The sequence below is a fragment of the Anticarsia gemmatalis genome, chromosome Z (assembly GCF_050436995.1).
Source record: "Anticarsia gemmatalis isolate Benzon Research Colony breed Stoneville strain chromosome Z, ilAntGemm2 primary, whole genome shotgun sequence".
In the NCBI taxonomy this organism is placed as follows: domain Eukaryota; kingdom Metazoa; phylum Arthropoda; class Insecta; order Lepidoptera; family Erebidae; genus Anticarsia; species Anticarsia gemmatalis.
This window is the reverse complement of record NC_134776.1, coordinates 14741345-14755354: the sequence shown is the minus strand read 5'-3', so window position 1 is coordinate 14755354 and position 14010 is coordinate 14741345. Positions and strand designations below refer to the sequence as shown.

Below are 14010 nucleotides of genomic sequence, written 5' to 3'. Positions count from 1 at the left end.
ATTTCAGCCGTAGATAATTTATTGTAGTACAGGAAATAAGATACTAGAAACTCGTAGAGAGAGTACCTAGATTGCATAAAATGTATTTGAGACAAAAAGTTTGAAATATATATAAATTTAAACCCAAAAATGCATACAGTGAGATTTACATTTACGTATATTTCGCAAGAATTTTCTAATTTGGCGAGGCCAGACGTCGGTGTAATGGTTGTGTGGCAAAGAAACGAGTTACGGGCACGTAGGCGACACGATAGCAACCTGAGCGGCATGAACGATTGCGATCTATAGACAACACGTTTAACCGCATGGAAGTGCACGCTCATACGCTCACCGCTGAACCAGCTTGTCTCCACTCGTATTTCTTACTACCTGTTAACATACGTGGTACAAAGCATGGTAACATTATTCTTTAGGAAAATATTGAAAAAGTTTTCTGTAAATCGCTGTAGTCCAGTAGACATTTGAGCATAATACATGACCGATAAAATATTGTATTTAGATAATTCTTGGTTTTCTATACAGTATACAAACTATATTGAGACAACCTTTACCCCTACTTTATCCCCTAAACTACTTAAAAGGAAATGTTATTGTTAGATGTTTAGAATGGGATACAACATTTAGAAAGTGGAAATTTAATTTGAAACGCCTGGCATCAAGTGATTGAAGAATTATATTGGCGTTTAAACGTATTACGGGAGCCGTGCGTTCTCCTATAATTTACGCACAGTTGATGAAGGGAAACGTTCAACATTCCCCTTGCATAACGCACGCAGTTAAGTAAATACTTAGTACAAACCGTGCCTTGCGCCACATGGTACTTATGTACTTAATAAGCGACATTGAATACCTATGACTTACCTACTGCATATTCATTTACTACATAACGTGTGCATGTAACGCATTCCAGATTGATTCGGTCCGAGAATAACAATGCCCTGAGATCTAATTATGTGCAAGTATATGGAACATTAAACCAGAATGAACACGGGCTACTAATTCCGACTGATTTGTCGGACTATACGCAGTTACAGTTGTAGATGACGGAATCAAATTATATTAGTGTAACTAGATATCGTCGGTGGTTGAATACAGGAACAATTAAGCACGAATACCACCATCTGTGAAGCTCTTGCAGCGGATTTCAACGAACTCGCATATTGTCCTCCCAATCAATACCTTTGTTCTGTACCGGTGGTTCTAAAACGATTTTTCTGAAGTTATATAGTCTTGGGTTATTTGGGTTTCTAAAAAATACCGCCAGTCTAAAAGCTCTTCGACACTAATTCGCAAACTTTTACTTAATGTTTATAAAATACTGTTTAATATAAAATAATGTTCATAAGAAACCTTTAGTAAGAAGGTGTGTGAGAGAGTTCTATTTATCGCGCATAGGGTGATAACCCTTAAAGTTAGTGTAACTAAATATAAAGTGAACAATCGAATAAAGTCACACAGTTTGATTCGAGGTCATAGAAGGGCTCAGAGGTTTGACGTGAATGTAAGCGTTAGTATTCACGTGGATAAAGGAGAGAGGTTGAGGGTGGGTGTCGAAGTAAGAGTGGGAAGAGACGGCGCTCGGCGGCTAGCGGCCAAGACCTTCAACTAACGGTGCTATTGACCTGCAAATGGATTTTGTAACGTCATGTGCACGTAATCGAGTGTTAACGAGTTGAACGTTTTTGGCGTGTAGGCACAGTGCACAATAACCCGTGTGCCCATAGCGGGAGGCGGGCAGCGATACCTCGCCACGTTCTAGTGCCTCTAGTGAGCGCTGACCGGACCTCTGCCGCGTATTTGCGCATATTGTTTTAAATTGCTCTATCCTGGTCAGATGTGGCGTGCCAAGCGAATTCACTTCCTACGGCGCTACGAATCCTGTCAATTTCGTGTTATATAATAGGGAATCGAGGTCGGGAACGAATTGTTCCCACTCAAGACGTGGTCGTTTAGATAACGAGCGTCATCGGAGTGGCGGCGCGTCTTCTAGAGCAGAGGTTAGATTGAATGAGCACAAAGACAATGTACAAAGCAGGACAATGGTGCGAATTCGGTGGCATCGTTCCTTCCGGCAATGCGCACAAGGTCTGGGTTGGTCGGGTCGACGTCCTGCGCCGCGCCCCGCACCCCCGCGCCGCCAGCTGTCTCCGCCCGGTTATATTTAGACCGGATGGCGGAGCTCTCACTGAAACAGTTTCTCCCCTCTGTTTGCATAACGCACCAAATTGTTTGACGGAGTGACTCCTTTATTGCAAGACAATGATGGCCAGCACGTCCGGGTCGCCGCTCGCCCCGGTGAGCTCGCTTCGTTTGCATATTATTAAGCGGAATTAAATCCGATTGTTGTATCAGCACACCATTCATCGGTGATGAATAGTATTTGACGAAGTCGCACACCACTAAATCTGTTATTCTCGGTTGGGCGGCAGAGCCGGTAGAGTGACGGCGCATTACACATTTACACTCATAAGGTAGTAGACGTAAATGTTGGAAAGATAGTAAATCAAATGGACGATCGATCCCAAAAAGGGCAATGCACCGTTAGGCGACTAAATGCAGTAAGATGCAAACGAGTGTTGCGTCGGTGCACAGTTAAGCATACAGCGACGCATGACATATCTGTTCAGTTCCCGCCGCTCGTGACTAAAACTTCCAACACATTATAGAAAGCAAATATATGTCTCGACATTAATGACTATGTTAATTTCGTCGCTCATGCGCGTTAGTCGGCCTAAGCGATACTTGAAAAAACAGAAGAGAAAAATCAAACATTGCTAGACAAACATTTAAGACATTTATGAATCTACTTGACATATTTAAATTGGTATGTGTGCTCCTCTTAATATATGTTATTAGGCATACAAATGTGTATATTAACGCCAATTAGCTAAACTTATGTCAAATAATAGGCAATTCAAACATGGTATCAGTAACTTGTGTCTAATAATATTCGTTATTTAATTGTTTATTTATAATAAATTGCCTATAAATATAGACAACAAGAGCATCGGAGTAGGTACCTACAGTGGAGACTGGAGACCGCAAGTACACAGTCAAGGAGAGTGTGTTTGTAGTTATGATACATACATATGTATAGTGTGTACTTGTGTAGTGTTGACATCATTGCTTTATTATGTTTACCATGTTGACGAGCGGCGCTAGATATAATTATGACAGAGGCCCGTGATTGGCTGCGTTCTGTATCTAATGTATTGAACGTTTATATCATAACTGCATAGCACTGGTTGCATTACTCCTTGGAACTTGATCTTTATACCATTATTATCATTGATATAATACTACACTATACTTTATGTACGCGGTGAAGGTTACAGCTTGCAAGTTTCTATTTATATGGACAAAGCGCTCATTAATATTGTTCAATAACTTTTAATTTCTACGGACTGTTTAATTACTTACATCATGCATATGGAACATGTTTTCCACTTTGTTATTGATCGGATACATATCACTAGATTCCAATTACATTCACATAGCTAGAAATGTTTTGTGTAATTCAATCTAAGAATGTTAGTTCGTAGAATGTCGAGCTGCATACGTGGCAGAGGCAACGTGACAAACTCACATGCAGCGACTGACGCAAATATAAGGATCAAATTGCAAAAATTCCAACGCAAAAATGGAAGTCGCATGTCCGACGTGTCGATTCATCAAAATGTTTTACTGGCGAGTGGAGCCCATGGAATTAGTGAGCACTCAGGGTTAAATTGAGCCACCAGACTCATCGCTTTGAGGGGAGGCTCGCAGGCAGCAGCTGTCCCTCCGGCGAGTGACGACCACACCTCGCTACACCCTAATAGCTTTGTATTCAATCCCGATTCACGATGCGCACTAAAAGCACTGAAGCCTGTGCCGTAATTGGACTTTCAAATAACCGGTGGAAACGCGCTAACAGGACTTTCTCGAGTTTATTTGATGAATATTAATTAAGAACGAGGATACATCCGTTATTTGTCGAGTGCACGTGTGACAAGTGAGGTGCTATCTGGCACCTTCGTTCACCTGTGCATTCTAACTGTCGATACTTAAACGATACTAATTAACTATTACAGCTTTGTTTTTATGTGACACCGTGCTCCCTACATTCTGGACAAATATCAACAACGCGCTGTCTTATAAGTTTTGTAACATTAGAATGATAGAAGCAATATACAAATTCTAACCAATTGCTGTCCCACTTCTGGGCTAGGGTCTTCTCCCGGATTGAGTGAGGGGGTAGGACCTAGAATCCACTACGCCGAGAAATCTTTGCGTATCGTCAAGAATTGCCTGTGCGTAGCTTTGTTAAAGAACTCTCAAAAACCTATGCGATGTTTCGACACTATGTTTTCCTTCGCCGTTAGAACAAGTGGTAATTACTTGATTACTTATATTCAATTATGTGTATCTGTTATTCAGTATTTATTTCCTACTTGTATAAATGAAAACTACTCACCCGCTTCTTTTAGACGATCATCGAAGCTGCATCCTAATATGTAAGATCTGCAAACAAAAAGAAACATTTAATTATAATCTTCATACAATGTTGCAAATACGGACAGTAAGTAGTAAAGGAGAGCGCGTTGTTTTGCGATGTAACAAGTGGTGGTCCGCACTGTGAAATACTATAAATGATAATAACCTCATTTCGCCGTGCTTTAAAAGTAATAAAATAAACTTTGAAGTTTATTAAAATATCGACTGCCAGTATACTTATGTCGAATACTTATGTTAGTTAAGTAAAGAGACTTCTTGGTGTTATGATTAATTTAAAATCTGTACCTCAGAGGTAACTCAACATTAACTTATAAAACAAAAAAGCTTAGAAGTAAATAGTATTATGACCTTTTGAGGTACTTTACCCAATACCCAGTTAGACATTAATGAATTTTATGTTATGTACATTGGATGTTTCTTTTCATAGATGTAATAGGATTTAATGTCGTATAATATTAAGTGGAAACTGGTTTTTGCGATTTCAATGGTGCAAGAAGCATATTTTCAAAAAATGGAGTTACTATTGTATGCCTCTGATGTACAGAAATGTTCTCCATCTAAATTTTTAAATGTTTAACAAAGTGTCAAAGTTTTCTAATGCATAATAATATAATAGGTGTTTGACATGGCTTAATAACTGCTATCTCTATTAACAACTGGTACCGACTTCTTACGTGCTTTTTTAAGCACGGAGATGTTCAGATCAAATAACACTAAGAGGCCACCCATCTACGAAATGTTGATGTTTAACCCACAATTAGTTTACCGTAAGCGCAACTAACTACGAGCACTTCAAAATGAAAACATACAAGTATGTGCAATTCACATGGAAAATAATATACGGAGATACGATCAAAGTGTAGAATAAAATAAAATTAAATCGGAGTGAGTGTGCAGCGCGGAGCCACGGACACAGGCGCCGTCATGGTAAGACAAGTGGAGATTGCCATTAAGGGAAGCTGCACAAACATCCCGAGCGTCTGACCAGTTTTTTGATCTGGTGTAGGAAACATCAAGGTGGACTGCACAAATACTATTAAATACAATATAACTCGACATGTCTCCATATTTATGTTCGTTGTGGATTCACAAAGGAATCACGAGGCTTCGTGTGAAATAACTATAGTAATATAGTAGATATTTATTTACAATTCTCAGCTTATCAGTTTTGTCAAGCTTTTTTTAGTAGACGCCAAAAAACACTTGCAAAAACATTAGAGATAAAAAGTTTATCGCAATGTTTAGGCTAAAAGTCAAAAGCAGCCGGTATGTGATATGGATATCCGTTTGATATATTAATTTACTGATGCGAACAAAAATACTTGTATCCTGTGTTGCGTTAAATCTCATGTATCAAACCTACAATAGAGGCGAGGTCGTTTTACAAAACGGAAATGCCAGGCCTACACAACCTGCGCCCGCGCTAATCTTCGTATTCTACATAAATTCTCTGCCTACCCACTTGCGACACCACTTACAAAATATTAAAGACCTGTTAATTCTACTATCGACATCTAAATTCCGAAGCAAGATATACCTATGTACAAGTTGAGAGCAAATTTAAGTAGAACCTTAGTTTGAAAATGCTTAAGAAGAATAGACCTGTAAAATTTATCATAATCGGTTCAGGTTAAGTTAGATTTTTTCGAGGCACTTTAAACTTGGAATATTGGAAAGTACTTTTAATTAAGGCATAGGTAACATAGGTTAGAAAGCTCTCTGTGTATCTTTGTAAATACTATGCAATAAAAATCAAAACTGTAACTCATATAAAGACCGTGTAGTTTGAAAGCCCTAGCTTTCGATTCTAAAGACAAGATAATTTATGATCAAAAAGGTGTTTTAAAACGGCCAACGACACTTACATTTCTAGAAAGTATTAAAAGTACATTTTTAAGGTTAAAAACTACCAAATATGAGTGTGAGCGCCCACTATAACTGAATGTTACGATATTCGTGAGCGTGGGTCGTTACTGAGATATCAAACAATAGAGGCGGAGTGTCACGGACGCTGAGGACATTTCGGTAGAGCCCACGACCACCACACAACAAACAAACTAGTTACAAGTAAATAAAATCGTAAGGCTCTTGACCTACTTATGTTAAAGGTCCAGACCAAAAAGTTCAGAAACGTGAGTATATTACCAATGCTCCTTGTTATTTTTTTTTATAAATTTAAATTCCGAACATCAATCGGATTCTCTGAATGAATCAGCCATTAAAAAACAACAGAGATTCTAAAATGTCTGTGAAACAACACAACTTCGGAGAAGGTACACCGAGGAATCTATGATTTATGAAAAAATTACAATGTAACTTAACTTTACATAGAAAAGGAATTTATTAAAAGTTAAAACTTAAACGTACGCGACTCAAATATTGTAATACAATCTACTTCGTTGTCGGATTGTTTAAGATTGGTCTCTTCTTAAATATCCGTACGTGAGTGACACGTGCAATCTTTGAAACAATGTATATACAGACATACTTATATTTCAAAAAGGACTATACAATTACATTTCTATGGTTTCGATAACTATAATCCTTATACAGCATACAGCAGCAAAAAAAAACACTCTTTTCATAAAGATCAATGGAAATTCATTAAACACTAATTTATTTATCTTCAAATCCGTGGCACAACGCGTGAGAGCTTGGGAAATCATACCGCTAGCCGTATATCCGCTGATAGAAAACAGCGCTATCGGGTATTGACACCTCCACGTAGGAGTTACTTGCATCATAAGACATTATCTACCTATAGCCCTATGTATAATAGGTATTTAGTCCTATGTTTTATAATCACGAAACTGGAAAATGCGTAGGTGACCACAACCGCCCACCCTGTTGCGAAAACTCTAACGGTTGAACGGACTAACTAGATCCAGTTTTGAGATCATCTTTTGATTTAGAGTAACACTTAGAAATTACATCATAAAATATGCATATTTATTTATTTTTCAGATTTATTGTAGGTAGCCAGGTAGTCAATGGCGACAATACATATTTTTTCTGCCTGGGCGACAAGATAGATGGTCTGCAAGACAGATATTAAATTACAGGAGACTTATATTTATATAGTAATGAAACAGATTGTCAAAAAAATCTATAATCTACTTATATCATTATCTGCGAAAATTATTTCTAATTAGCCTTATTGTATTATAATAATACTGAGTTTTGCAGTTACCGCTAGAATTATTGTAATTACTACACCTTATTATTTTGCAATCAACGTTTCTAACTATCTGTTCTTATTATGTCGTATGTTTTAATATTAATTTAGTTCATGATAGGTACTCTACTTTTTCTTTTTAGACATTCGAGGCATCAAACGAAATTAGTTTACGCCAAGTATAGACTAGAATATTAATGTACTCTTGAAGTTATCAAAAAAGTGGAAGTACGAGATATATTACAAAGTATTCCCCAGGATGACCTACTTCCACCCTAATATCATAACAGGCTGCTTATAAAAACACCGATAACGCTAGAATTAAGGCGATAAAGTACGCAATAACCCCTAGCCATAACATTATGAAGAGTAATAATAAAACATGGCGCGGGCTATACCACAAATCGCAATATAGAATTCTGTTCACACCTTTATTTGCATCAGTACTGCGCACGGCCCAGATACCGCCACTGATAACTCGTTTTTTTTTCAATTTCTTTGAGATACACACGTTCGTGCAAACCGTTTTTTTATTTAAAAAACGAACAGGTATAGGAATATTACGACGCATAAAGTACTCCCCGTTTTTTTAAATTTATGGCCTGCATGTGTTTTTCTTTGAGTTTTCAACGTAATATGGTTTTTAATTTGAAGAACGATTAAGTACTCGAATATGAAGAGCTATGCATAAATATTGTAGAAGTTTAGTTAAAAAATTATGATTTAATAGCAAGCCTCTTTATCAGTTCCGTATTATGTCACCGATTGTGTTTTGTCATTGAAATGAAACAATGATTATAACGAGTTCTAACGTTGCTGTCAAAGGCTATCGGAGTCTGTTAGTATATAGAGTATACGTAGTAATATTATTATAACAGTAAGCTTAAGGTCACTTAAAAAAATACTTTATATGGAGAGTTTTATCATATTTGCGTCCTTTAAAATTCTAAGCGGATCGACTCTACATTCTCATGCCGCGACGGCCTATTATGAAATACTTTTATGTAAAATTTTATGTAAAATATTGTCTAAAGTCAATATACAAAGATTGTTGTGAATTTAGTAATATTAAGTTTAAGTAGGGTCATTTCGCCTGTTCGCGTCCATTTAGTGCAGTTAGCAAGTTTGAAGGAGAAAATAAAAATGTTGCAGCACTAGTTTCAATGAAAAAATGTATGTAATGTGGTGACTATATAGTCTAATTTAATATTAACTTTCAGTTTCGTTTGTAATATCATGAGTTTTTTTTAAGAAAAGGCAAACCACAGAATTAGGCATTTCACCTACTTTGCGTCCACAAAATCCAAATTGCGTCCACCCTGGGACTATTTCGCGTCCACCAGCTTAGAAAAGGTATGAGGGGGTGATATTATAAAGGAAATATAAAAAAAACACTAGATTTTATTAATTTATTTATTTAAGAAAATAATTGTTAAAAAAATCTCTTGGACGTAAAACTTTTCCTGTTTTTGGACAGAAAGCAAAACCGCTTTCGTCTCCATTGAAAATTATTTTTGGATCACTTAAAATATCTTTCTGATTCATACTTTCCAAATATTATTTAAGTTTTCTAAACCACAATCTGATTGATTCTTCTGTTCCTTGGGCTCTAGCTTTATTAATGCCCTCCGCATTCTTAAGAGATATTTCTATAATTCTGGCCAAAAAAATTTCAATCCACTTTGACCTGGGCGGTCATCTTTGAATTTATTTTAAATCTCCCCGTCTCGAATGATTTTCTGAACAGTATCCAATAATTCCTGTTTTTTCACTGGGAATCCACATTTGGATATGTTGAGAAGCCATTCAACTACCTTTTTTTCACCATCTACATTTAGCGTTGGTTCTGATCCCGGTTTCTTTACTCCATCTGGTCAACGCCCACTGATTTTATCCAATATTGTGGTCTTGGGAATTCCATAATCTTTACACATTTGTCTTACAGATTTCTTTTTCTCTCGAATGTCGCTTAGCGCTTACTTAAAATCTTCTTCTGTATTAGTTTTCTTTTCCTTCTTCTTGTTTGACTCTAAAGAACTCATCTTAAACAGAAAAAATAATCACAGAAAACATTTTATTGGACCTACTAGATTTAAAATACTGAATAAAATAAAATATTTATATTTATCCTGATATCAGTATTTTACAAAAAATAGAGCGATTATTTAATAAAAACGGACGCGATTTGTTACAAGATTATATAGCCTATAGGAATAGTTTGCGTCCACGTGTTCGATCTATCATTGGTACTTTTTCTACAATCTTAATATGTGGACGCAAATTGGGTATTACAATTGTGTAATTTTAATTAAAAAATGAACGAAAACCCAATTTATTTTAATATTTTAATCACTTAAAAATAAACAACTAACTAAAACGTAAATGGACGAGTTCGCGTCCATCGTGGACGCAAAGTGGTAGTTTAATAAATTCAGTGTAGCACTTCGCGTCCACCCTGTTTTAACTATTAAATAGATAAAAAAAAGTAAATTAGTAATTAATATAATTAGTTTTTGCTATGATTCATGTCTCGAAACATCTATGTATCCTCAATTTCACATAAAACATAAAGAGACTTACCGTCAAATGCGCCGCTGCACACTATTTTTTTACTAAAATCCCACTCGTCCGCACTCCGTTGTTGAACAACCAAACTTAATCTTTTTTTTTACTCAGATTAAATAGGCACTCGGAGCTTTTGTCTATGTGTACGTACTTCGTACACATTAAAATATTGACAGTAATAACATTCACGTTCATCAGTGTGATATTACATTTATTTGCAAGTATTTTTATAGGCAGGTTCGAAAAATGGACGCGATTTAGGTGATGGACGCGATAGGGCGAACTTACCCTATGACCTTATGACATAAAACAAGGTGCAAAAGTTAAAATTAAGATTTTATTTCCGACATTTAGTACAAAAAGGATTTTTCCCTCCAGATATGTAATTTATTTGTATTATTTTACGAGGATTTGCTTCAAATACCTGTATGTTTGTCTGCAGTATAAAACAAAGCAGATCGTCATACGATCACTCCCGACTCATGTTATGATTGTAGAGCAAGATGCATGTGTTTGCAAAGGACATAGACTCTCACGATAATAATTCTTGGAAATGATAACCACGACTAACCTTCTAGAGCACACGACTTTGCCGTTTATATTTAAGTCAAGTAAAACAACATTAGTTACCTCGACAACAATTGTTCCTAGAACTATTAAGGCATTTGTTATATTTATACATTTTGTATCATTCATTGCGAATAATAATGACGGCATCGGTGTCGTAACGGGCCTGTTTTAGTTCTTACCTGTTTCGTCTGAATGTTTAGACGTGTTGTGACAAATGTAACCAATTTATTTATCAGAGCATCTAGTAGACTGCGTCGTCGGCAGATCATTGCGAACAATTGAACGACTGATTCTGCGAATGATACAATATCAACTGTGTGCACTAATCAATCTCATACGAACACTTATATAGTTTCTCCTTCAAGTTACTTACTCAAGATTTTAATATATTCTCATTTTGTCTAAACAATAAGTCAATAAATAATCCTCTCTTTATTTCTTTTATTGATTTATGAAGGAAAATAATTAAGCATTTTTTCTAACAACAAACAATGATATAAGCTTCTTACAAAACGTTTTTTATTTTTCCTAATTAGTCTTAAGTGTACTCAATAGCTTATAAGAATTTCAAAAAAAATATTTTATTATAAAGCTGTTATGAAAAGAACCTCATTAACGTTTTCTTTGTATGGTTGGGTGTATAGTCCCTCAAAAAAGATAAAATAACACGAGCAGTATTTAACAGCCAACGCATTTTTATGTCTCAACAAAACAAGACACGTCACATTAAATTGTCATGTAACCACTAAGTTACATACAAAAATAAGAATTACTTAATAAATATACCTATTGCATGATCTGATAGTATATCTATGTAGAAAACGAGCATCAAGACTTCGTGGCACGTTCCTTATGTAAAGTCGTAGAGATCGTAGTTCACTTCACGAGGTGGTATTACTACGACTGTAGGCAGACATGCAACGTTTCCCGTACCACAATTACCACCGAGGTGTGTTCAGATGAACCTCTCAGTACATAATTAAAGTAGTCGTACGATTATTTCGTGTGTGTCGTCCTTGTAACAAATACTAGCTCGCTGATTCAATTGAGAGCGGGCGTTCGCGATTATTAACATAAAGTAAAAACTGATGTCGCCACTGTGCGTACAGGCGCCGGCGCACGCACTTCACACGCAAATAAGTGCTCCGTACCACTCACGCACACCAATACAACCACTCTTATTGCTATAAAACTTATGCAGACATGCACATTTTTATAGCGCTGTCTTAAAGTGCAACTCCTTACAATGTTTGTACAAGGTAAGTAGACGTGTGAGTATTTGTTTCCGTCTTCCAGCAAGTTGGGACATATGTGACAGTGTCGTTATAGATTGATGCGATTTGTACTAGTCTAGGCACGTTTTGAGCGATTGTTAGGCGCCGAAACCACCGGAAGGATGTCCCAGGAGTGTAGCACGTGTGGGGAATGCAACGCATCGTCATTAAAACATTAGTTGTTATAAAGGAGCGCGCCCCGACCGCGCCCGCGTCCCGCCACAACGTATCTAAATTTATATTCTTCCGATATAAAGTAACAGGATCGTGTGACATCCGCAGACTGCTCAAACCACCTGCTGACTCGTTCAACATCTCTGACAGTATACAGTTTTACAACTACATATAAACAATATCTTATAAGTACCACAGTTTTATTTTCCTTTAAAAATGGTCGCACTTAAGCAATATTTTTTATGAAATCCACTCTTTTGATTACAGACATCTGTTGGAGGACAGCTGAACGGTGTTTTTTCGTCGGTTGTATAAAAAAATACTAAATGCTTTGCTAATCTTTACCTGTCAGAGTTTGAAGGTGATCTTATTGGGCATTAGCTAAAATGTTTTTACTCGCACCTGTTTACTTTACTGTATAAGTAAATGCTTTAAATGGGTGGTGTAAATTGTAATGGATATAGTCGTATGTAATTGCTGCATAGAAACTTGCAGGAATGGAAATGTTAGTAATAGCTACTTACGAGGTATGTTAAGTGTCAACATCCGATAATTGCGTCAATATTACTAACATTTCTTCATATAGCTCTCTAAAATGAATCACAAAATAATGCTACTGTATTAAGTATGTAGCTATATATCATTTACCAACTTTGTTTAGCTTTATATGTCGAAGTAGCGAGCAATACAATAAATAAACGACGTAAGTACTCGTATATCGTTAATGCAAATAAAGTTGGCATATCATTGCCGTGAGTAGGTAGATACGCGTATCAGAAAAATAAACAATACTCCAATGTCCCATAACGTTATGCCAGTATTGTTATCATAATATATCGATGTTTTCATCTGTAGTGTTATAAAGCTGTGCCGTGTACGGAAATCGAGGCCGTGCGAATTTAAAGAGGCCGATATTTGAGATTCTGATGATACAATGTACACCTACTGCCTGAATATCGGTCACATATTATTATATCGATACTACATTATAATGAATATATATTTCCATCCTCGCCTTAGTTCAGTACACTGCAACAGTCTTGCACCAAGTCCCACTAGTATTACAAATTGGTGGTATTTAAACGTCCCAAACTTGAGAAATTTTGTGTTATGTTGTGGTTTTACGCGTTCATTTCTTCTGAAACAAAAACTTATTCTTTGGTTTTACGACAAACTATTAGTATAACAAAGCAAAACTTTGACGACTCCTATGTATTTAAGCTTGCATGTTTTCTTTATCTTTGCCGTCATTCGTAATTGCCCGCTATTTTTAGAACTTTTAAGTGGGAGCGATTACTGAAACAAATCTGTAGAACAATACCACCAATTAGGTACCTACTAGAATATTTGTATCAATAGGTACTAACAAATATTGATATTTTTATAGTCTTCTATATTTGCTACGATACTTCTTTTGTTGCATGTTGATTATAAATTTAATGTACGTGTAAATTGATATTACATCAGGCCATAAACGACAACGGCTTAGCACGAGACCTCCCACACGGATCGCTAGAACAAAATATTGTGAACAACGATTATTGTCAACGACATAGATTATGTTTTTGATCTCATAGATTATGCAGGTTTCTTTCAACTAATCGGATAGTCATCCTTTCTATCTGCCTCTTTTTATTTCTTATTTAGACAAACAACGAATCTATTCTAATCTATACTAATATTATAAAGCTGAAGTGTTGGTTTGTTTGTTTGAACGCGCTAATCTCAGGAACTACTTGATCGATTTGAAAAATT

At 36.2% G+C, this 14010-nt stretch overlaps 1 protein-coding gene across 2 annotated transcripts in view; it reads right to left on the bottom strand.

Annotated features, from left to right (window-relative positions):
• pico (ras-associated and pleckstrin homology domains-containing protein pico) overlaps nt 1–14010 on the bottom strand; it is a 58156-nt gene that overhangs the window by 25087 nt on the left and 19059 nt on the right. For both annotated transcript variants that reach the window (XM_076134341.1, XM_076134343.1), the window contains exon 2: nt 4457–4503. The gene's annotated coding sequence lies outside the window, so the exon portion shown is untranslated. The remainder of the gene's footprint in view (nt 1–4456; nt 4504–14010) is intronic.